The sequence below is a fragment of the Mirounga leonina genome, unplaced genomic scaffold (assembly GCF_011800145.1).
Source record: "Mirounga leonina isolate KUSES-001 unplaced genomic scaffold, KU_Mleo_1.0 Mir_115, whole genome shotgun sequence".
NCBI lineage: Eukaryota > Metazoa > Chordata > Mammalia > Carnivora > Phocidae > Mirounga > Mirounga leonina.
Genome location: NW_023270268.1, coordinates 92,039,410 through 92,065,956, shown reverse-complemented (window position 1 = coordinate 92,065,956; position 26,547 = coordinate 92,039,410).

Genomic DNA, 26,547 nt, shown 5'->3' with positions numbered 1-26,547 from the left:
ACTTTTGTTCAGCCTAGCCAAGTTGAGATGTCAAAAACTACCGCAAGAAGCTACCAGAGGAATTTAAGCAAGGGAGTAACACATTTGGTTAGTTTTTTGAAAGAATACTCCAACAACAGTATAGAAAATTGATTGGCAATTGGGCAGGAAGGCAGGAATTTCAGGTCTGTACCACAGTAATTCAGGCTAGATTTGATCAAGGTCTGAACCAAGGCAGTGACAATAGAAAGGAGAGGCGGGGATGGGTCAGCAGAGAGACTCTACAGAAATTAATGATTCATTGTGAGAAGTGATAGAGGATCTACTTGGCAACAGAGTGAATGTTGGTAACAATCACAGGGATAAGCAGCATAGAAAAAACTCAGATTTGGGGGAAAGATCAATAAATTTGCCTTTTTACCTATTTAATGTGCCTATGAGATACCCAGGTGAAATAAAGATTTGTGTACAAATCTGTAGTTCAGAGAGGTGACAGCTACAGAGTGGGAGGCAGGAGTATATGCTTGGATGGAAGTCACGGTGAGAATAAGATCGTCCAGAGCAAGTATAGAGAATGAGAAGCTGAGGAGAGGGCTTGGCTCACAACCCTGTTGTGGCTGAGGTCACAGCCCAGTTTTCTATTGACGCTGCACCAAATTACCACACTTTTGGTGGCTTAACCAATACAAATCTATGACCCTACAGTTCTAGAGGTCAGAAGACCACAATGGGTCTAGAATCCAGGCATAGGCAGGGGGGCTTTTCCAGCTTCTAGAGGCTGTCTGCACTCCTTGCTTTGTGGCCCTCTAGATCCTCCATCTCCAACAGTGGGTTGAGACTTTCTCATGTTGTCATCCCTCTCCTCCTTCCCTCTTCCACTTTTGTAAGGACTCTTGCGAGTAAACTGGGCCCACCCACATAATCCAGGATGATCTTCCGATTTTAAGGTCAGCTGATTAGCAACTTTAATTTCATGGGCAACCTGAATTCCCATTTGCCATGTGACCCAACATATTCACAGGTTCTGAAGATCAGGACTTAGATGTTTTGGGGGCCATTAGTCTGCCTACCACATCTTTCCAGCTCACTCATTGCACGTGTTTCCTAGCATCTTGGTCATCTCTATTTCCTCTGCTGACTCCTCCTTTGCTCAACTTTAAATGTTAAGTATTCTCTTTTCCATCTTTAAGTGGATTTCATCCATTCCTATGGCTCTATATGCCATTTAAATGCATTTCTTCTGCTAGAATATTCTTCTGCTCTTCACACTGTTATTGGTTTCTCCTTCAAGAGACCTTCCCTACTCACTATATCTATAGTGGGTCCCCCAACATTCACTCCGTATTTCTTTACAGCACTAATCATAATTTGTAACTGTTTATTTATTTGTTGGTTTACCAAAGATTTCCCCAATTAGAATTAAGTTCCAGGAAGGCAAAGGCCTTATCAATGTTATATTCCATTGTACTTATCCTAGTACCTAGGACAGAGCCTAGCACATAGTAGGCACTCAAAAAACTGTGTAGACTGAAATCTATCAATAAATGAAAGAATAAGCAGATGAGAGAAAGAAGAGCCTTTAAAGGCGGGTATGATATAAAGATCATCAGATAAGCAGAAAGAAAACCAGGACAGAAAAATGTCTCAGAAGCCACAGCTGAAGGAGTGAATTGTCAAAAGATTAAATAACTTAAAAGGGTTAGGAAATATCAGGAGAAAAAAAATCCCATTGAATCCTAGTTACTTGAGAAATTCCAATATTAGAGACAAGTCAGATTGGAGTGGGCTAAGGAGTATATAGGAAATGAGAAAGTAAAGAAAATAAGCTCTTCTGGGGAGTCTGGGTGGCTCAGTGGGTTGGGTGTCTGACTCTTGGTTTCAGCTCAGGTCATGATCTCACGGGCATGAAATTGAGCCCTGCATCGGGGTCTGCTTGAAATTCTCTGCCTCTCCCTCTGCCCGTGCTCTCTCTCTTGAATAAATAAGTAAAATCTTAAAAAAAAAAAAAAAAAAGAAAGAAAGAAAGAGGGCGCCTGGGTGGCTCAGTTGGTTAAGCGACTGCCTTCGGCTCAGGTCATGATCCTAGAGTCCCGGGATCGAGTCCCACATCGGGCTCCCTGCTCAGCGGGGGGTCTGCTTCTCCCTCTGACCCTCTTCCCTCTCTTGCTATCTGTCTCTTATTCTCTCTCTCTCAAATAAATAAATAAAATCTTAAAAAAAAAAAAAAGAAAGAAAGAAAAGAAACATAAGAAAGAAGGGTATAATTTGCAGGTGTCAGAGGAGGAAATTGAGGAGGAACCTGATGTTGATTTTCTCAGCTGAAAAAAAAAAGGACAAGGTCAAAAGGTCAAATTCTTGGAGTAGGAGATGAGATGCTAGGTATGGTTTGAGAAGAGAAGTAAATGAGAGAAAATAATACTATGTTCAACTTCTGATCTCTGCAAATCATAGCACTGTACGAAGGAGGTTAGGCCTAAGTCACAAGGCAAATGGCCAGTACTCATAGTCTTCTAGTAATGCATTTAAACCATGAGGACATTGTCACCACAGAGGCCTAAGAGACCAAGGAAGCACAAAGGACAAATTACAATTACGTTGTCAAGAACATGGAGAGAGTCTGCAAAGTTACAGAGAGGAGGCAACAATGTGAGCTGGGCCTTAAGAAGTCAGTTCCCCAGTCAGGTGAATTTAGATTCAAATTACCATTCAGCGAGAGTCTTCCTTCTTTGTGCCAGGCACTGTGCTATATGGTTTCATACACACAATCTGCTCCTCACCACACCTTAGTAAGAAGAATTACATTCATTGTACAAAGGTTAAGCGACACATACAAGGGACACAGTTCACACTTGTAGAAATAGTGAGGACTTGAATTGATACAATGCTCTTTCCACTCTCCCATACAGCCTAATTTAACCTGAAATGTTTATAACACCCAGTCTGAAAGCAGCCTATCAGAAATAAACCATGTATACAGCAGACGCAGAAGCACTAATACTGCCTATATTTTTCTACTGCACGCTACTAAGCAACTTTGTATATCCTGAGAAATTATGTAGGATTCAGAGATACTTCTGTTTCTGGCCCTGTCCAAGCAGTTGATGCCCATGTGTCCTGTTCTCTAACACCAAGGGAGCCAATCCACGTCTGAGAAAGACTTATTTTATACTCAGAAGTCTTTGAGGACCATGTGGGAGCTGCTACCTCCTGATGGCTACCCTCTCAAAGGAAATATACAAGGAAACATGAATACTGACTTATATTTACAGTCAACACAACAGTCTGAGAAATCTGTTAAGACTGAGGCTGCAGATCAACCCTTATCTGAAAAATCACACTCACACAGCAAAAAGTTCTATTAGAAATCCAGAGTATCAAATTCAACTACATAAACTGAATAGCTCACCCCCTATCAAAAATTCAAAACTAAGAATACAGAATTTATAAACAAGTTGCTATAGGCTAACGTCACTTGCCATAGATTCAACTTACTTGCATCAAAGAGTAAAGACAGCTGTAGACAGTCCCCTGTTTTAGGGAGGAACTTGGCGTCCCCCAAGAAAACCTTCTGGTATGAATTTGAACTGAGGTGGGTTGGAGAGACTTGCTCTGGTTCACAGGAAAATCCACAGTACAGGCCTCAGCTGCACCAGGGTTTGGGGGACACTTGCAGGGCTCACAACCACTGAGATTCACTCAGGGGTTTGAATTCATCACCATGTCCTTTCAGAGTCCTCTGGAGAGAGAACACTGTTCCAGGTGCATTAGATGTAGGAAAGGATGACCCTAATACCTTGCCAAGCCGGAAGGTTCTGGAGGATTTTTAAGAGCTCAGAACACAGGCTTACCAGGATGGATCCAAGACCTCAGTAACAGACCATAAAAAGTACCCCACTTCCCTGGCCCCTCTGGGCAACTATGCCACCAAGAATTGCAGAGGGTGATATATCTAATAATGGTCATTTCAATCTGACAAGAAGTAAAAGGTAAAACAAAATGGTAAAGAGGAACCTAGTTAGATACTTTCCTTGGTGCTTTACATGTTATCTCATTGAATCCTCCCAATTTTGAGGTATATATACAGTATTTTTATATTAGAGATAACCATCAGTTCCTCTCACGCCCCATTTTTGAAAAGCTATGGCCCAGTTTGGAGACTTAGGGGTTACATCCAATCCCTCTCCCCTCCCCCAGTAAGCAAGCCAGAGTCACCACAAATCAGAAAATGTGAACCTTTTTTTTAAAAAAACAGCCTTATTGAGACATAATTCATCTGTCATACAATTTGCCCATTTAGAGTGTACAATTCAATGGTTTTTAAAAAGTCATAGAGTTCTACAACCACCACCACAATAAATTTTAAAATATTTTCATCCCTCCAAAAGAAACCCCGTACTCATGAACAGTCACTCCCATTTCCCGCCCCCAACCCCTTCCCATCTCTAGGCAACCACTAATCTACTTTCTCTCTATATATATTTTCCTATTCTGGACATTTCATATATATAGAATCATACAATCTTTTGTGACTGTTTTTTTCTTTCACTTAGTATAATTTTTTCAAGGTTTGTCCATGTTGTAATATGTATCAGAACTTTATTCTTTTTATGGCTGATAGTATTCCATTATATGGAGGGACCATATTTTGTTTATCCATTCATCAGTTGATGGACATGTGGTTTGTTTCCACCTTGGGCTATTATGAATAATGCTGCTATGAACATTCTACATAAGTGTTTGTGTGAACATATATTTTCATTTCTTTTTGCATATAGCTGGTAGTAGAATTGCTGGGTCATAGTAATTCTATATTGAACCTTTAGACGAACTGCCAGACTATTTCTAAAGTGGCTGCACCATTTTACACTCTCCCTAGCAGTGTCTGAAGGTTTCAGTTGTTCCACATACTAACCGATGCTTACTACCTCTCTTTGATTCTAGCTATACTAGTATATATGAGGTGGTATTTCACTGTGGTTTTAACTTTCATTTCCCTGATTCTTAATAATATGGAGCATCTTTTCATGTAATTAGCTATGTGTGTATCCTCTTTGGAGAAATGTCTATTCTAGTCCTTGGTCCATTTTTAAATTGGGTTGTTCTTTATTTGAGACTTCTTTAGACTTTCTGTCTTGAGTTATAGCAATCCTTTATATATTCTGGATATTAGACCCTTATCAGATAAATTATTTGCAAATACTTTCTCCCATTCTGTGGGTTGTCTTTTCACTCTTTTGATAGTGTCCTTCCATGTTCAAACATTTTTAGTGTTGATGTAGTCCAATTTATTTGCTTTTTCTTTTCTTGCCTGTGCTTCTGGTGTCATATTTACAAAATCATTCCCTAATTCAAAGCCATGAAGTTCTAGACCTATTTTTCTTTCTAAGAGTTTTATAGTTCTGGTTTTTCTGTTTATGTCTTTCATCGATTTTGAGTTAATTTTTGTATGTAGTTTGAGGTAAGGCTGTAACTTCATTCTTTTACACACGGATATCCAGTTGTCCCAGCACCATTGTTGAAAAGACTATTTTTTTTCACATTGAATGTTCTTGCATCCTTGTTAAAGATAAGTTGACCATAGATTTATGGATTATTTCTGGACTCACAATTATATTCCATTGAATATACAGGTCTGATCTCATGCCAGAACCACACTGTCTTGATTTCTGTAGCTTTGTAGTAAACTTTGAAATCAGGAAGTATGAGCTTTCCAACGTTGTTTTTCATGATTGCTTTAGCTATCCTGTGTCTCTGGGATTTCTATATGAATTTTAGGATCAGCTTGTCAATTTCTGCAAAAAAAACCCAAAAAAACAAAAAACACAAACAAACAAACAAAACCTCCACACTCAGCTGGAATGATGATAGGGACTGTGTTGAATCTAGACCAATTTGGAGAGTATTGCCATCTTAACTATATTAAGTTTTTTGATCTGCAAAAAATAGGATGTCCATCTATTTATTTAGGTCCTCTTTAATTTCTTCAGGAAATACAAATCTTGCACAGGAATCATAAATGAGAGACTCTAGGAAAACACTCAGAGAAAAGGAAAAGCTGCCTAAAAACTTTTCAATTTCCGTAAGGCTGGACTATAGTTAGTGCGTGTGTGTTCCATGAGATTCCTTTGTTTCCTTGTAGTAAATCTGCTATGCTTAATCTGGCTCGAATGGGTTTCTACTCTGGGTAATCAAATGACCGTGGGCTAAGACATTACCTATCAAGATCTGAAAAGATTTTGGAAACTTCAGAAAGGGTCTAAAAATCAGAGCACTGATAAATGGCAGAGTTGAAATTTGAACTAAGCTTCAGCTGACTCCAAAATCCATGCTTTTCCCTTCACCATCCTTTGAATCCTTGGATTTAATTGTTTCCTAATGTATCCTTAAGAGTTAGGCCAAACTGCAGCCTACTAAGTAACTATGTATTGAATTACACCTCTGCCTTCTTAAGTAACTTTTCTTAAACTGCACTTCTAATTTTACATTTGGCTCTCTAACTATGCTTATTCTTATCTTTCAGCTGTAACCCCTAGAAGTTTCCCATTTTATGATTTTTCTATGCTTGGTGGTTGAAGCTTTGATTCTTCACACTCTGAGGATTATGGGAGAAATTGCTTTATTCTTGAATATTATGCTTCTATTAATATATCTATCCTAACATCATGTTGGCTTTTAATAATAGCACGATTCTATGGTACCTCTCATCTTGCTCCAAAACATTATGGACATTTGCAAACCGCAGCTTTATACCAATCAATATGACAGTGTGGAAAAAAGGAAACACTATCTACACAGTTACAGCAGACAGATTTTTCTTCTCTTCTTCCTTAATAACAGTGTGAAGTCTTCTCTAGTAACAAATAACATGGAAGAGACAAAGCCCAGAGAGGAGGGGCAGAAGCTGGAGATGGTGTATTTTTAGGCATTTGATTAAATTATGGAGATGTGAAGTTGATAATTTATTGAAGGGGTACAGGGAAGTCTATGTAAATGTTTGCAGATGAATAATTAATGTGACTTTCTGACATCACTGGGCCTTTAATTAAAGCCACCATGAAACAAAAGAAGAACCAAAGAGCATATTATTATAGCAGCTAATTGTAACTTTCCTATCCTAAGTAACATTTGAGAGTCCATGCTTAATTTGCATCTTTAAAGGAAGATACACCATACCTAGGGTGACAGGTTGTTTTTTTTTTCAGTTTAACTACTTCCCTGCAGACCAAAAATCTATTCATATATTAATGAATTCCCTCCTACTAAAATTTTACCCAGGAAGTTTTCTGTTTTATTTGTTAGTTTTGCCTTTTTAGATGTTCCATTTAATTTTCATTTTAGGGCAATATATTGTTGCCTCTCAACAACTTAAAAAGTAAAATAAATACTCATTTTTTTTAACGTTAATCACTTAATGTGTTGTTTCACCTGCTATTTACAATATTTGATGGTGCATCTGACTGCCCACGGGGTGCTCCTCGTCCCTTTCGTGTCTTATTTATTTATTTTTTTTAGAATTATTTATTTATTTGAGAGAGAGAGCGCACAAGTGGGAGGGGCAGCAGAGGAGGAGAGAATCTCACTCAGACTCTGTGCTGAGCCGGATTCAGGGCTCCATCTATCAACCCTAAGATCACGACCTGTGCCAAAACCAAGCGTTGGAGGCTTAACTGACGGGGCCACCCAAGCACTCCTCATGTCTTATTCTTTACTGTATCTTTCTCACTCACTTTTCAGCCTCAGTCCCTTTTTCTCAGCTGTTTATATTTTGCTCATTTCTATTCTCTTTTCTGTCTCCTTCTCTTCTATTTTTGCCTCGATCTTTCCCATCTGCTTCTGTTTCTCCTCATAACCTTCTCCTTTGCTTCTCTCCCCTCTCCTCTTTATTTTTTTTAAAGATTTTATTTATTTGAGAGAGAGAGATAAAGAGCACGAGTAGGCAGAGTGGCAGGGAGAGGGAGAAGCAGGGTCCCCACTGAGCAGGGAGCCTGACAGGGGGCTCCATCCCAGGACCCTGAGATCACGACCTGAGCTGAAGGCAGACGCTTCACCGACTGAGCCACTGCAGCCCCTCTCCTCTTTATTGCCACTTGTTTTCATGTATTCTTTTTCCCAGACTATCTCTTCGTACCCTACTCAACCTCTATTCTCATTATCACGACAATAATACTTGGAGGAACACTGAATCCCGAAGAGCGGGGGGGGGGGGTAGTTCTGTGCCAGCTCAAAAGGGACACTCCTTTGGCGGAGCATATAAATAAATATACACTAAATATATATAAAGAACTGTACGATGCCATACAGTCTATTTTCTATCGTACACTGGGTTGGAAGTCAGGAGTTCCTGTCTGTCCTGGTTTTTTAACATTTATACACTGTATGCCCTCGGGCAAAGCACTTTAATCTCCTGGAGTTTCAATGTCCTCTTTTACAAAGTGAGGGTTCTTTGGGCTCTCTAAAGTCCCTTTCAGCTTTTTAATGCTGTTGCTTATCCATACCCACTTGTGGAGGGAAGTAGAAATATCCAATTCTTAGGCCTTCCATAAGCATTTGCTTGGTGGTTCAAATAAATCTGTGTCTGGTGGAATTTTAGGCAGCAAGAGAAGATGTTTGAGGGAAAGAGGCCTCCCCTTATAAGAACACTCTTGGTCTGTGCTGCTGAGGCAAGCTCTGAAAATGGAAGATAGGGAAGAAAAAGGAGAGAGTTTGAGGTCACAGTCCTCAAGTTTGAGGTGACGGTCCAAATTAAGACTGGGAGGATCCAACGAAAGAAATTGTAAAGCGTGACCTCTTGCTTCCTCCTACGTTATGGGTTGTGGGATCATCATCTAGAGTTCAGAGCAACTTCCTGCTTCGTGCAGTCTGCCCATATTTAGCACCAACGCTGGAGCAGCTGAATTGAACTATGAAAATGCCTACCACTTGTAATTATTTATAAGGGCTAGTCATTTTGTTTATTCAATTTAATTAAATTTTGTTACTTATAAAAAAAATAAACAATATTATAAGTTATATATAAAAATTAAGAAGTAAGAAATAATGGTAAAGTAAAAGTTAGATGAAGTATGAGGTTAAGGCAGATAATATATGCCATAATATCCTCCAAATTTACTATGGGTCAGCCATAAATATGGCTCTGAGCTTTCTGGCAGGCAATGCAAAGAGGAACATAATCAGTTAAAAAATCCTTAAAAGGGTGGTGCCTGGATGACTCAGTCATTGGGTGCCTGCCTTCCGCTGGGATCATGATCCCAGGGTCCTGGGATCGAGCCCTGCATCGGGGTCCCAGCTCAGTGGGAAGACTGCTTCTGTCTCTCCCACTCCCCCTGTTTGTGTTCCCTCTCTCGCTATGTCTCTCTCTGTCAAATAAATAAATAAAATCTTAAAAAACTTTTTTTCTAAAATAATATTTAATTGATATCTAATTTTTTTTTAGTTCTGGGAGTCAAAGTGGAGCAGAATAGGGAAAAGGGAACAAGAATATTGAGACCAAGTAGTATATGTAAACAAAGACAGAAAGCTCCAGAAAGCAACCACCATATTTTTAACACCATATCAAATAAGGAGCAGTATACACATAGATCAATGGAACAGAATAGAGAGCCAAGAAATAAACCAACATTTATATGGTCAGTTAATCTACAACAAAGGGACAAGAATATAAAATCGGGGAAAAGTCGTTTCTTCAATAAAGAGGAAAACTGGACAGCTACATGCAAAATAATGAAACTGGACCACTTTTTTACACCATACACAAAAACAAACTCAAAATGGATTAAGGACATAAATGTGAGACATGAAACCACAAAACTTCTAGAAGAAAACATAGACAGTATGTCTTTGAAATCAGCCATTCCAACATTTTTCTAGACATGTCTCCTCAAGCAAGGAAATCAAAAGCAAAAATAAACTATTGGAACTATACCAAAATAAAAAGGTTTTGCACAGTGAAGAAAACTATCAACAAAATGAAAAGGAAGGGGTGCCTGGGTGGCTCAGTTGGTTAAATGGCCCACCCTTGATTTTGGCTCAGGTGGTGATCTCAGGGTTGCAGGATCAGGCCTGGGATTCTCTCTCTCCCTCTCCCTCTGCCCTTCCCCTATCCACCCATGCCCATGTACACACATACACACATACACACACACACTCTCTCTCTCTCTTTTAAAAAGAAAAGGCAACCTACTGAATGAGAGCAGATATCTGCAAATACTATATTTGATAAGGAGTTAATATCTAAAACATATAAGGAACTTATACAATTCACACCAAAAAAGCAAATAATCCAATTAAAAAATGGACAGAGGACCTAAATAGACATTTTTCAAAAGAAGACATGCAGATGGCCAACAGACACATGAAAAGGTGCTCAACATCACTCATCATCAGGGATATGCACATCAAACCCAAAATGAGATATCACCTTACATCTGTCAGAATGGCTAGAGTCAAAAACACAAGAAATAACAAGCACTGGCAAGGATGTGGAGAGAAGCAAGCCCTTGTGCACGGTTGATGGGAATATAAATTGGTGCAGCCACTATGGAAAACACTATAGAAGTTCCTCAAAAAATTAAAAATAGAAATACGATATGATCCAGGAATTCCACTACTGAGTATTTACCCAAAGAAAATGAAAACACCATTTGAAAAGATATACGCACCCCTATGTTTATTGCAGCATTTTTTACAACAGCCAAGATATGGAAGCAACCCAAGTGTCTATCAATAGATGAATGGATAAAGAAGATGTTTATGAATGGAATATATATGTGTGTGTATACATATATATATACACACATATACATATATACAGTGGAGTATTACTCAGCCATAAAAATGGATGAGATCTTATCATTTGTGACAACATGGTTAGACCTAGAGGGTATTAGGCTAAAAACTGAAATAAGTCAGACAGAGAAAGACAAATACCATATGATGTCACCTATATTTGGAATCTAAAAAAACAAAACAAATGAATAAACAAACAAAAAGCAGAAACAGACCCATAAATACAGAGAAGAAACTGATGGTTGCCAGAAGGGTGGGGAATAAGAGGAGGGGCCAAATGGGTGAAAAGGAATGGGAGGTACAGGCTTCCAGTTATGGAATGAATAAGTCATGGGGATGAAAGGTACAGCATAGGGAATATAGTCATTGGTATTGTACTGGTGTTATATGTGACAGACGGTAGCTACACTTGTGGTGAACATAGTACAATGTATAGACTTAGGAATCACTCTGTTGTACACCTGAAACTAATGCAACATTGTATATCAACTATACTTCAATTAAAAAAAAGCCAACTAAAAAAGTTTAGCTTCTGCATTGAGATATGCTGTAAGTATAAAATATACACTGGACTTCAAAGACTTAGTATGAAAAAAAGTAAAATATTTCATTGCTAATTTTTAAATATTGATTATATGCCACAGTTAAAATATTTTGGATATATTGGGTTAAATAAGATATGTTATTAAAATTTTTTAAAAAGAAGGAGATCCAGGGCGCCTGGGTGGCTCAGTTGGTTAGGCGACTGCCTTCGGCTCAGGTCATGATCCTGGAGTCCCGGGATCGAGTCCCACATCGGGCTCCCTGCTCAGCGGGGAGTCTGCTTCTCCTCCCTCTGACCTGCTTCCCTCTCATGCTCTCTGTCTCTCATTCTCTCTCTCAAATAAATAAATAAAATCTTAAAAAAATAAAAATAAAAATAAGGAGATCTGTGAAACTAAAGAAAAAAAAGCAAACACAAAAAACTTTTCTGGAACCCACCTTAACTAAAAGTTCAGGAAATCAACACTTCATATAAAAATGAGCTAAGGAAAAGTATCAAAGTAAACCCCCCCAAAAAATTATTATTTAAAAATGACACAAGCTGAATCAATATCTCTCTCTCTCACACATGTGCACACACACACACACACACACTTCACATTATATGGTTCATGCTCAGGTCTGAGAATAAGTAATCTTTCTTTTAGCTGCTACCCTTTCCTTCACACTAAGAACCATGAACTAGTAAAGATCTACTGCAAAGAGGATGCACATGCTCACTTTTTCCAAGAATTAAACCCATGAACCGAGTAGATCTATAAAGGTCAGAATCAGCAAGATTGCTAAAACCTTCACAGGATAAACTTGCCTGACTCAGTGTTATCTGACATGGTGTATGTGACCTTCTCGTCAGCCTAGAAAATGCATGTTCATTCCTCAAGTCTCAGTTTAATTCCCCAATGCAGAATACAGTCAGAAATTGTGAAAGGTCTGGGATTTTACTCTACTTACAAGCTAAGAAGTTAGCTTCCTACACTTCATGGACGCTGGCAGAAGACATGAGATTGCTGGATCAGAGACAAAGGACTTTTTTTACTTACAGCTAAGTAGTAGCCAAAACTTCCTGTCTGTGCCAGTTCTTTGGGTCCTCCAAGTCTCACAGGGGTGACACAGATGGGGCTAGGAAGTTGTCTACATACGCAGTGGGTTGCATTACAGGAGAGAAACACTTAACTTGGAGATTCACCACTTTTATAGCGAGCAGTAAGCTATTCTTTGGAGAAAACATTACCTTATCCTTGGGGTTTCTTGCTGCAAATCTAACTCTGAGAAATCAACCAAGTAAAGAAAACTTGGGCCTTTATTCTTGACATAGCAAGCAGGAGCATGCAGGATGCTCAGAGCTCATGGAAATTGCCTCTTCTAAACATCTTTATTTTTCATTTATATCCTACTGTGTTTTAACTATTCATTTACATTTCTTTCTTTTTTTTTTAAGATTTTATTTATTTATTTGAGAGAGAGAGAGAGACAGCGAGAGAGGGAACACAAGCATGGGGGAAAGGGAGAAGCAGACTTCCCACGGAGCAGGGAGCCCGATGCGGGGCTCAATCCCAGGACCCTGAGATCATGACCTGAGCCGAAGGCAGACGCTTAACGACTGAGCCACCCAGGCGCCCTACCTTTCTTTCTTTTTAAGCATATTTGAGCTCCTTGAGGACAGGGCAGTTTGGTTTATATATTTTTTTTATCTCTGACAACTACCTAGCACATGTTTATACTTAATAGGGACTCACCAAATAAACAATGGGTGTACTGAATAAAACCTACCATGGTTAGTGACTTTTCTTTCAAGTATTTTTCTTGGTGGGAAAGTACATATTGGTGGGCACACTTATTCTCAAGGCTTTCTTAACTGGCCTACTCTCATGGCCCAGGCTCTGGTGCATACATGTGGATATAGGATAAATAGTTGTAACTCAAATGGAACATATATGTGGCTTTAACTTCTTAAAAGGAAATGCGATCTTTATTGATGACAATCAAGTCCAAAAATCCTAAAGACTCTTTAAATGAAGAAAACAACTAGACTATACTCCCTGACCCTGAATGAGATTCTTCCTGTTCCTTTGGGTCTTCCTGCAGATTACTAATGCCATCATTATATTTGCCTCTGGTTGTAAAGTTGCACTACTTTGCATTTAACTATCTACTGCATACTGTGCAAATGTGTCTTTATGTCCAGCAGCTGGGAAAGACTGGACATTCATGCTGTTACTAAATGCCAAGGCATATCAAAAGGGAAAAGAAACAGAGAGAGGAACATAGACCTTGATTGGATTATATAAATTGTAACTTTCTCTCTGTCTTGAAAGCCCCATTTTATCTCATGGGGCCTTAAGCAGGGAGCATGGCCATGGAGTTCCTCTTTTTTTTTTTTTTTAAGATTTTATTTATTTATTTATTTATTTATTTATTTATTTATTTGAGAGAGAGAGAGAGAGAGCATGCAAGTGGGGGGAGGGGCAGAAGGAGAGAGTCTTAAGCAGACTCCCTGCTGAGCCCAGAGCCCTGACACCTGACACAGGACTCCATCTCACAACCCTGAGATCATGACCTGGGCAGAAATCAAGAGTCAGACACTTAACCGACTGAGCCACCCAGGTGCCCCGTGGAGATCCTCTCTTTAATCCACTGAGCCTTACTCCTAATCCATACCATATGGCCTTCTACACCAGGAGTATCAGATATGTTAGACAAGCATTTTGTCACAAGGTCTGCGTTCTCATACTTTTTGAGCCAAGTCTTTGTCATGCTGCAATCTCCTGGACTCTTTCACATCCCTACTCCACTTTTAAGGGTAATTACATTGTACCTAACTTGTCTCAGTCAGGGCGGGCTACTATAACAAGACACCACAGGCTGGGTGGCTTAAACAACAGACATTTATTTTCTCACAGTTCTGGAGGCTGGAAGCCCAAGATCAGTATGCCAGCATGGTTGAGTTCCCCTGAGAGCTCTCTTGCTGGCTTGCAGATGGCTGTCTTCTCACTTTGTGCTCACATAGCCTTCCCTCTATGTGTGCTCAGAGAGAAAGAGAGAGAGAAATTTCTTCTCTCCCTCTTGTTATAAGGACACTAATCCCATCATTAGGGCCTTGCTCTCACAGCCTAATCCAAACCCAATTGCCTCCTAAAGGCTTCACCCCCAAATACCATCACATTAGGGGTTAAGGCTTCAACATGTGAATTTTGGAAGGACACAAGCATTCCATCCATAACACTACTGGATAATTCAGGACAATCTCCCATTTTAAAGTCAGCAGATGGGGCGCCTGGGTGGCTCAGTCGTTAAGCGTCTACCTTCGGCTCAGGTCATGATCCCAGGGTCCTGGGATCGAGCCCTGCATCCGGCTCCCTGCTCTGTGGGAAGCCTGCTTCTCCTTCTACCAGTCCCTCTGCTTCTGTTCCCTCTCTCGCTATGTCTCTCTGTCAAATAAATAAAATCTTTAAAATAAATAAATAAATAAAGCCAGCTGATTAGCAAACTTAATTCCACCTGCAAACTTAATTCCATTTACAACCTTAATTCCCCTTTGACATGTAACCTGACATTCACAGGTTCCAGGGATTGGGATGCAGACATATTTGAGGGATAATTACTCTGTCTACAGCCATGACCTCCAAAAAAAACCACAAAAAAACAAAAACAAAAAAAACTAGTAAATAGCTGGCAAGAGCTAGAAAATACTAGGGAGGTATGAATCTCCATTACTTCTGATGTTTCCTTCCCAGAAGGAACTCACTAGTTGTAATTACTGGCTTCTCTCTGCTCAGAAGACATAAGGTGATTTATCTGAGTGGTGAATTTGGGAAGAATAAACTGGTCATGTTTGGCTCAGAGCCTCCCTTTTTCCTTTTGGGGGCGAGGTGCTTATAGGAAGCAACCATTTCATTGCTCCTCTACGGACTGTGTCCCTGCTGGGGGCAGGTGCTGGGTGGAGGGTTGGGGGTGAGGTGTACCCTAAGCCTGGGCTTCCCTTCACAGGGTGGGGAGGGGTGAGTGGGGAAGCCTGCTAATTCTGTGGTTCAATATTAGTAAGCCCATTTGGCTAACAGATCTAAAACCAAATGTTCCCGTTTGGCTTCTATCAGTAATAAAGGTGATATTTTGGCCCCATCTCCCATGTCTTCTGTTTACTCCTTAACGTGGTCAGAATCTAGTTGAGAAAGAGGAATCCTTTTATTAACACTTTGTCATAGACCTCAAGAAGAAGCACGTAAGTCATGATGCTGTTTATTTCCCCAGGATGTCTCATTTCTCCACAAGTAACTGTTTTTTGAGAACAGAGCTTACATGGGAAACAGTGGAGTAGTATAGTGATGGAGTGTAGGTGCTGTATTAAGACTGCCTCAGTTCAAATGCTGGCCCCACCACTTAAATGTTGTATGATGCTTGGCAAGATACTTAACCTCTTGTGCCTCCATTTCCCACCTAGAAAACAACAATACTGGTTCCTACTTCTTAGAGGTTTTTTTGAGTAGTGAGATGAAAGAAGTAAAGCAACTTAGAACAGTGCCTAGTGCGTTGTATACATTTGATGCATGCTATTTATTATTATGTCTTATACATATCTGGATCCCCTATTTTATTTAGCATAGGAATACTCAAAAATTTTTTAAAATAAAATAGGGTTCTCTGCAGCAAGGACTATGTCTTATTCAGATTTGTATTCCCAGGAAAAGCACAGGGCCTAGCACAGAATAGAGCTTGAATCACATTTGCTGCATGAACAAATAAAACGAGAAAAGTTGAAAACTAAGGTAAGAGAATTGTTCTGCTACGTAACAATTTGCTTTGTTAAACCTAATGGCTAATACTAGGGCTTAATTTCTAGTGACAAATGCATTTTGTCCAATTTTGCATTGGAGACTATTCCAGGGATAATTCCAAATTTTTACTATCGCCTAATGCAATCCTGAGTCATTGCTGCCCTCTCGTGGAAGAAATCATATGGTGCACATAAAGGTCCTTAGCTAAGCGACTTGTTTAAAAATAACTTTTCTACTCATGTATTTCTTTCAAATACTTTTATACATTTTCAAAAACTGTTCCAAAATTTGCATTAATATTCTAGGTGACAAATTTGTTTGCATTCATCATCTAGTCTCTTTGGGAAATCAGTCATATCAAATACAATGTTTCACTTTTAAAAATCTGCACCAATTGTAATAAATAGCAAAATAAATAGACATGGGAAAATTGCAACTAAGAAAAGGTCACAAGTGGAGAATGCCGTTTAGAAGTACAGCAAGTCTCCAGGGTACTTCTGTTGTGCTATTACTTAAATATTTGTGGTTAATCCCTCTGGTTTCTAACCTGTTTTCAAGCCACTTTCAGACCACTAAAGTTCTGCACAAATTTCTGATTCACCTGGGGCATCATCTCTGAGCCTATAAAATGTGCAAAAGTTGGGAAAGAGAAAGTTGGTGGAATATACCAAAATGAAAAAGACACAATCTCTCTATGTAAAGAGAAAGTACATGGACACAAACACCACTAACTAAAAAAGAAAGCAAACCACTGTCAGAACACTATTCTATTGATGGCCCAAACTCAAAGACATGGGGGTAAAGGGAAGATTTGCTCTAGAAAGCCAGATGGTAAATGAACAGCCTCTTGAAGATGGATAAATCTTCAATAAAAATAAACAAAGGAAAAGTTACTTCCGAGTGAAAAAGTACAGATTGAATTTTGGGAAAGATGACTAGTCAGGTACGGCAACAGTGGCAAGTATATTCAGAAATAAAATCAGAAACAAAGGCTAGTTACAAATCATGGAGGCCTTGAATGCCACCCAGGAAATCTGGACTTCGATTTACCTGCTTTGAACAGTTATTGAAAATTTTGTGAGAGGTCACAGTAAGATCCACATTTGTACAAAGTAACATTGGCTGTAATTTGGAAGATAAATTGAAACAGAGAAATGCTATGGACTCTGAGAAACAAACTGAGGGTTCTAGAGGGGAGGGGGTGGGGGGATGGGTTAGCCTGGTGATGGGTATTAAGGAGGGCACGTACTGCATGGAGCACTGGGTGTTATGCACAAACAATGAATCATGGATCACTACATCAAAAACTAATGATGTAATGTATGGTGACTAACATAACATAATAAAATAAAATTAAAAAAAAAAAGAGGGCGCCTGGGTGGCTCAGTTGGTTAAGCGACTGCCTTCGGCTCAGGTCATGATCCTGGAGTCCCTGGATCGAGTCCCGCGTCGGGCTCCCTGCTCGGCAGGGAGTCTGCTTCTCCCTCTGACCCTCCTCCCTCTCATGCTCTCTGTCTCTCATTCTCTCTGTCTCAAATAAATAAATAAAATCTTTAAAAAAAAAAAAAAAAGAAACAGAGAAATGCTAAAGTCAAGATCAGTTTGAAGGCCACTGCTATAGGGTCCAGGCAAGAGAATCTGAATGCCAGCTGTAATAATGGCAATAGAAGAAAAACACCAATGTGTTTCAGAAGAAAAACAAGTCATTCAACAGTGGATTGATGCAGGGTATGGGATAGGAGAGTATAATTAAATAAAAGAGGATAAAAAAATCTTTACCTCGAGTCTAGGCAGCTAAAGAGATGTTGAAGCCAATGAAACAGAGATCACAGAGGAGACAATTTGACATTCTCATTCTTTTCTACTTGCCACATGTGGTTAAAAGACAACGGTGTTCTAGTATCCACCACTTAGGTGTGTTATATTATCCTTTAAATAAGGGAAGAAAAGGGAGATCAAAAATATGTGAGTTCATAATCCAACTTATTTAAATTTTTAACAAGAATCTAAATCACGTAATGCCTCTTGCCATTAGGGTTTTCATTGGTAAAATAAAATGATGAAACCATGATGCATTTCTTTTTTTTTTTAAAGATTTTATTTATTTATTTGAGAGAGAGAGAATGAGAGAGGGGAGGGTCAGAGGGAGAAGCAGACTCCCTGCCGAGCAGGGAGCCCGATGCGGGACTCGATCCAGGGACTCCAGGATCATGACCTGAGCCAAAGGCAGTCGCTTAACCAACTGAGCCACCCAGGTGCCCCCATGATGCATTTCTAAGGTCCATTTTAAGATTTAAATTTTATGATTCTTTAGTCCTAATTACCTTAATTAGGTAATCGAGAATATGATTTGAGTTGACGTCTAGTATGCATGTGATATTCCAGATAATCCCGAGCTTATAAAAGACAGGGAAACTGTCCACAAAGAGGTGAAAACATGTCATGGAAAGGTGGAAAGGCATGAGATAACAGAATTCTACAGAGGAAGAGAAGGGCTGAAGCCTGAGTGTCCCACCTGGTGGAATGGTACAACCACCCACCCAGTGCCCCAAGCCAGAAGAAACTTACATGTTAGCTTTGACTCCTTCTCCTCACTACCCATCATTCCAACTGGTAATACTTCCAATCCATCTGCTTCTCTCCATCCCCACCGTCATTTCTCTAACTCAGGTCACCATCCTCTCTTACACAAATAACTTAAATAACCTCTTTAAAAAAAAATGTTACTTGGGTGCCTGGGTGGCTCAGTCGTTAAGTGTCTGCCTTCGGCTCAGGTCATGATCCCAGGGTCCTGGGATCGAGTCCCACATCGGGCTCCCTGCTCAGCAGGAAGCCTGCTTCTCGCTCTCCCACTCCCCCTGCTTGTGTTCCTGCTCTCGCTATCTCTCTCTCTGTCAAATAAATAAATAAAATCTTTTAAAAAAAATAAATTAAAAAAAATAAAAAATAAAAAAAATGTTACTTTGTAAAAGTAATGGTACAAAATGTGTGGTACAAAAAAATACATGATACAAAATCTTAAAATTACCATGAGGTATACTATAAACATTTTCCTTTCACCCTTGACCCTCAGTGACACAGTTCCCTTAACAAAAGGAAACCAAGCTAACCAAAGTTTTGTGTGTCCTCCAAGATACATTTTAAACATATACAAGCAGCACATATATATTGGTTTTCCTTCCCCATTCTATTCATTCAGTACCTTGTTTTGCCACTACATAATACATTTGGGAGATGATCCCATATGAATATATAGAGAGCTCATTCTTTATAACAGCTGCAATGTATGGATATACCATATGTTATATATTCCAATATATATTATTGATATACTATATATATGTTACTCCCAACCTTTTGCTTACACAAACAATGTTGCAATGAATATATTTTCACTCACTTTCTCACAGTTGCAATTATACCTGTGGGCTTACTATAAGTTTATAATGTTTAATCCTCTATTTCTATGGATTAAATGATTCAGTGTTTACATTACTTTATTTCTATTTCCCTTCCACTTCTCTCCTCACTCCAACACCTAATTTTCATGGATTATAAGATTTCTTTTAGTATTTATCTTTAAAGTTTTAAATATATTTATACTTCTATTACTTCACTTATCAGCTTTAAGTAACTTCTGGCTTCCAAATAAAAAAGGTGCTTATGGTACATTCCATTTCTCATCTTTTATTTATTCTATAATTTCCACCTGTCCAAGTTTATAAAATAGATTCCATTCTAACCATAAACCCCACTTTCATTTCCATTTTGATTCTACATTTAATCATACTGGCACCCCACTCCACTCCTTCTGTCAGTTTCTCCACTCATCCAAGTTGTTCAAGCTTTCCTGTTAGAATCTTGATGAAATATCCGGGGCAACTGGGTGGCTCAGTTGGTTAAGCGTCTGCCTTCAGCTCAGGTTATGATCTCAGGGTCCTGGGATGGAGCCCCCTTGAGTCTGCTTCCCCCCTCCCGCTGCCCCTCTCCCTTGCTCATGTCCTTTCTCTCTCTCAAATAAATAAATAAAATCTTAAAAAAAAAAAAAAGTATCTTGAAGAAATCCATATACTATAGATATTCATGGAAATTACCTTCTCTGGAGTTTTTCTTGTTCAATGATATCTGTTGTCTTTATAACGAGAATGATGATTTCACAGTGAATATATTCCTTGAATCCACATTTTCTTTTCTTGAGGAATTTTAGGCATCGTTCCACTGTTCTCTAGTATTGATTGTTGCTGTGCAGAAGTCTGAGGCATACTTCATCCCAGGAAAACTTGACACAGAACAGTCAGCACTGATATCATACTTTTTAAAGATATAAATGGTCCTTAAAGATTAATACTCCTGTGCAATGAGGCAAAAAGATCAGATTTCATACATGGAAATAAAAATGTTTTCCTGGGATGAAGTATGCCTTTTCCATAAATAGATCCAAGGCTTTGTTTCTAGGGAAAAATTCTTAAATTATACATTTAAAAATTGATCTGTTCCATTTAATCTGTACCCTCTGATGTATGTTGGATCTTCCTTACCTTTCCTATCAATTATTTTTTATATTTAATTTAATGTTATTATGTTATGTCAGTCACCATACAATACATCATTAGTTTTTGATGTAGTGATCCACATCAATTATTTCTGTTCCCAATTCTTTTACTTTTTTTATGGATTGTTCCATTTTTCTTGCTTTTCTTAATTCTACCTATCCTCCTTGTCTCCAAAGTGTTTTCAGTTATGTCTAGTCTCCTTTGGGCTAGTTTCAATGAGACTTTCATTTCTATAATACTTTCTTATGTCTTCCCTGAGTTCATTACTCAATCCCTTCTGTGGTCTCAGTATATCTTCCTTGAGTCTTTGGAGCTCTCTGTTTTGAGTTTTAATTTATAGAGAGAATGCAAGATTGAAATTTGCTATTATTTTGTTTTATCCTTTAATTCATGACAACATGCTTGGTCAAAATTTATATCTGATCCATTATGACCATTTTCCTAATGAGAGTTTTCTTTCTCCACTTATTTTGCCTGTTTATTATTTCTATCTTCCTTTTTTGGAGGGTGGGGGATATATTTATAAGATCCCATGCTGATTCCTTTTTTAATTACTGCTCATATTTTAATGTGTTGAGTTCTTCCTGTGGTCACTATTGGTAAGAGGTTTATAAGAGAAAGGAGCCAAGACCATGTTCTAGATTAGCAGAAATTCTTCCTGGTTCATAATGATGTTCCTTACAGTACAGGATTATGTGTGTAAATTTTCTTTGCTTTTAGTTCTTCTTAGTCAACAAAGATCAGTAGCTCTAGGGTGCCCCCAAATGCAGTATCTCTCTTACCAATAAAATCTCTCTTACCAATAAAATCCCTCTCCTCCACCCTATCTCACTTATAAAATAAAATAGAAAACCCAGATATGGCTTATCAGTGTGATTCTCCATTCACTCTTACTGGCTTGCTTCTCATTTTTCTGAACTACATCTAGGGATGCTCCCACTGGCACACTACCATTTTCCAAATAAGGAAATGTTTGGGGATTTCCACCCCCCCCCTGAAAGTATAGCATCTCCTCTGGAGAACTTTTCCCTGCCAGTTTTGGCTGAAATATACAGATGCAAGCCATATCTTTCTCTATCTGTTCATACTCCTTTTAACCATAACTGCTCTCAGGAATCCTTTCTCATATATTGTGGTTCAGGGATATAGATCTCACCTAATTTTTTTTTCAAAGATTGAATTTGCAATTCTATTTCTTGCTTTTCTTATCTTGCATTGATTTTTGAGAGAAGAGTGTAATGCCATCTTTCCTTGGCCATTTTATAAATGCAGTCTCTATAATAGCGTTTTATTAGTCTCCCCACCTCTGGTCAGTCTATTTTTCTTTACAACAAAAATGATCTAAAATGCAAATATGATGTCAGTACCTTGCAAGAAACCCTTTCATGACTCTGCATACTCTTTTATCATTTAAATTTCAGTGTAGTTAGCTTACAGTGTTATATTAGTTTCAGGTGTACAATATAGTGATTCAACTGTTCTATATATTACTCCATGCTCATCAAGATGAATGTACTCTTAATCCCCTTCACCTGTTTCATACATTTCGCCCCTTCCACCTCCCCTCCACTATCTCTTTGTTTTTTGGTTTGTCTCTCTTTTCCCCTTTGTTTTTTCCCCTTTGTTTCTTAAATTCCACATATGAGTGAAATCATATGGTATTTGTCTTTCCCTGACTGCCTTATTTTGCTTAGCATTATACTCTCTAGATCCATCCATGTTGCCACAAATGGCAAGATTTCATTCTTTTTGATGGCTGAATAATATTCCATTGTATGTATATACAACATCTTCTTTATCCATTCATCTGTCGATGGACATGGGCTCCTTCCATAATTTAGCTGTTGTAAATATTGCTGCAATAAACATAAGGGTGCACAGATCTTTTCAAATCAGTGTTTTCATATTCTTTGGGTAAATACCTAGTAGTGTGATTCCTGGATCATAGGGTAGTTCTATTTTTAATTTTTTGAGAAATCTCCATACTGTTTTCCACAGTGGCTGCACCAGTTTGCATTCCCACCAGCAGCACATGAGGGTTCCTTTTTCCCCACATGCTTGCCAGTGGGGAAAATGTTGTTCATTTTAGCCATTCTGACAGGTGTGAGGTGATATTTCATTGTGGCCTTAATTTGCATGTCCCTGATGATTAGTGATGTTGAGCATTTTCTCATGCATCTGTTGGCCATCCATATGTCTTCTTTGGAGAAATGTCTATTCATGTCTTCTGCCCAATTTAAATTGGATTAATTGTGGGGTTTTTGGTGTTGAGTTGTATAAATTCTTTATATATTTTGGATACATTAATCGGATATGTCGTTTACAACTATCTTCTCCCATTCCATTGCTTGTCTTTTAGTTTTGTTGGTTGTTCCCTGTTGTGCAGAAGCTTTTTATCTTGATGAAGTCCTAGTAGTTTATTTTTGCTTTTGTTTCCCTTGCCTCAGCAACATACCTAGAAAGATGTTGCTATGGCCAATGTCAGAGAAATTACTGCCTGTCTTCTCTTCTAGGCTTTTTATGGTTTCATGTCTCACATTTACTTCCTTAATCCACTTTGAGTTTATTTTTGTGTATGGTGTAAGGAAGTTGTCTAGTTTCATTCTTTTGCATGTAGCTGTCCAGTTTTCCCAACACAATTTGTTGAAGAGACTTTTTCCCATTGCATATTCTTGCCTCCTTTATTAAAGATTGGTCATATAATTGTGGGTTTATTTCTGGGCTTTCAATTCTGTTCCATTGATCTATGTGTCTATTTTTGTGTCAGTACCATACTGTTTTGATTACTATAGCTCTGTAATATAACTTGAAATCTGGAATTGTAATACCTCCAGTTTTGCTTTTCTTTTTCAAGGTTGCTTTTGCTATTCAGGGATTGTTTATTCTAGTTCTGTGAAAAATGCTCTTCATATTTTGATAGGATGGCATTAAGTATGTAAGTTATTTTGGGTAGTATAGACATTTTAACAATATTTGTTCTTCCAATCCATGAGCATAGAATGTCTTTCCATTTCTTTGTGTCTTCTTTAATTTCTTTCATCAATGTTTTATAGTTTTCAGAGTACAGGTCTTTCACCTCTTTCATTAAGTATATTCCTAGGGATTTTATTTTTCCTGCAATTGTAAATGGGATTGTTTTCTTAATTTCTCTTTCTTCTGCTTCATTATTAGTGTATAGAAATGCAATGGATTTCTGTACATTGATTTTGTATCCTGTGACTTTACTGAATTCATGTATCAGATCTAGTAGTTATTTGGTGGAGTCTTTAGAGTTTTCTGTATATAGTATCATGTCATCTGCAAATAGTGAGTTTTGACTTCTTCCTTGCCAATTTGGATGCCTATTATTTCTTTTTGTTGTCTGACTACTGTAGCTGGGACTTCCAGTACTATGTTAGATAAAAGTGGTGGTAGTGGACATCCTTATATTGTTCCTGACCTTAAAGGAGAAGCTCTCAGTGTTTACCCATTGAGTATGATGTTAGCTGTGGGTTTTTCATATATGGTCTTTATTATATTGAGGTATGTTCCCTCTAAGCCTACTTTGTTGAGGGTTTTTATCATGAATGAATGTTGTACGTTGTCAAATGCTTTTTCTGCATCTATTGAAACGACTATATGGTTTCTATCCTTTCTCTTATATATACATCAACATGATGTATCATGTTGATTGATTTGTGAATACTGAACTACCCTTGGATCCCAGGAATAAATCCCACTTGATCATGGTGAACGATTTTTTTAATGTATTGTTGGATTCTGTTTGCCAGTGCATATGTATTTTAGAGAGGGAGGGGGGTGGAGGCAGAGGGAGAGGGAGAGAGAGAATCTTAAGCAAGCTCCACGTCCAGCGTGGAACATGATGTGGCCCTCAACCTCAGAACCCTGAGATCATGACCTGAGCCAAAATCAAAAGTCAGACACTTACCTGACTGAGCCACCCAGGCGCCCCTGTTTGCTAATATTTTGTTGAGGTTTTTTGTATCCATGTTCATCAGAGATATTGGTTCTCTCTCTCTCTCTTTTTTTTTTTTTTTGTGGTATCTTTATCTGGTTGGGTATCAGTGTAATGCTGGCCTCATAGAATGAATTTAGAAGTTTTCTTTCCTCTTCTATTTTTTGGAAAAGTTTGAGAAGAATGAGTATTAACTTTTCTTTAAATGTTTAGTAAAACTGTTGTTCAACATAGTACTGGAAGTCCTAGCCTCAGCAATCAAATAAAAAGAAATAAAAGGCATCCAAATTGGCAAGGAAGAAATCAAACTTTCACTCTTCACAGATAACATGATACTCTATGTAGAAAACCCAAAAGACTCCACCAAAAAATTGCTAGAACTAATACAGGAATTCAGCAAAATCGCAGGATATAAAATCAACATACAGAAATCTGTTGCATTTCTATACACCAATAATGAAGCAGCAGAAAGAGAAATCAAGGAATCAATCTCATTTACAATGGCATCAAAAACCGTAAGATACCCAGGAAAAAAATGAAACCAAACAGGTAAAAGATCTGTACTCTGAAAACTGTAGAACACTTATGAAAGAAATTGAAGACACAAAGAAATGGAAAAACATTCCATGCCCATGGATTGGAAGAGCAAATATTGTTAAAATGCCTATACTCCCCAAAGCAATCTACACATTCAATGAAATCCCTATCAAAATAACACCAACATTTTTCACAGAGCTAGAACAAACAATTCTAAAATTTGTATGGAACCAGAAAAGACTCTGAATAGCCCAAGTAATGTTGAAAAAGAAAAGCGGGGCACCTGGGTGGCTCAGTCAGTTGAGTGCCCTACTCTTGGTTTCGGCTCAGGTCATGATCTAAGGATTATGAGATTGAGCCCCACATTGGGCTCCCTGCTCAGCAGGGAGTCTGCTTGACATTCTTTCCCTCTGCCTCTCCCCCCATTCTCTCTCTCTCTCAAATAGTTCTTCTTTGATTGTTTCTTCTCTTGCTCTCTTCTCTCATGGTTTGCTAGCTTTCTTTAGTGATATACTTGGATTCCTTTCTCTTTATTTTTTGCATATCTATTACTGGTTTTTGATTTGCGGTTACCATTAGGTTTGTATGTGACATCTTCTGCATATAGCAGTCTATATTAACTTGATGGTCACTTAAGTTGGAGCACGTTCTTTACTCTTCATCCCTTTATGTTTTTGGTATACAGTATCATACTTTACATCTTTTGATTTTGTGAGTCATTTGATTTTTACAGATACACTTATTTTTACTGTTTTTGTGCATCCTACTTCTTACTCTTATTTAAGGCCTTTCCTTTGCACTCAAAGAGTCCTCTTTAACATTTCTTGTAGGGTTGGTTTAGTAGTCATGAACTCCTTTAGCTTTTGCTTGCCTAGGAAATGATCTCTCCTTTTATTCTGAATGATAGCCTTGCTGGATAGAGTATTCTTGGCTGCAGACCTTTTCCTTTCAGCACTTTGAATATATCATTCCACTCCCTTCTAACTTGTAAAATTTCTGCTAAGAAATCTGCTGACAGCCTTACGGGGTTTCCCTTGTATGTAATTGTCTTCTTTTCTCTTGCTCCTTTTAAAGTTCTCTCTTTATCACCACTTTTTGCCATTTTAATTACTATGTGTCTTGGTATGGACCTCTTTGGCTTGATTTTGTTGGAGGCCTCTTATATTTGGATATCTGTTTCCCTCCCCAGATTAAAAAGTTTTCAACTATTATTTCTTCAAATAAATTTTCTGCCACCTTTCCTCTCTCTCCTCCTGGGATCCCTATAATGCAAATGCTATTACGTTTGATGGAGTCACTGAGTTCCCTAACTGTATTCTCATTTTGCATAATTTTTTCTCTAACCTGCTCAGCTTGATTATTTCCATTATTCTGTCCTCCAAGTTTCTAAGTCATTCTTCAGCTTCCTCTAGCCTGCTATTTA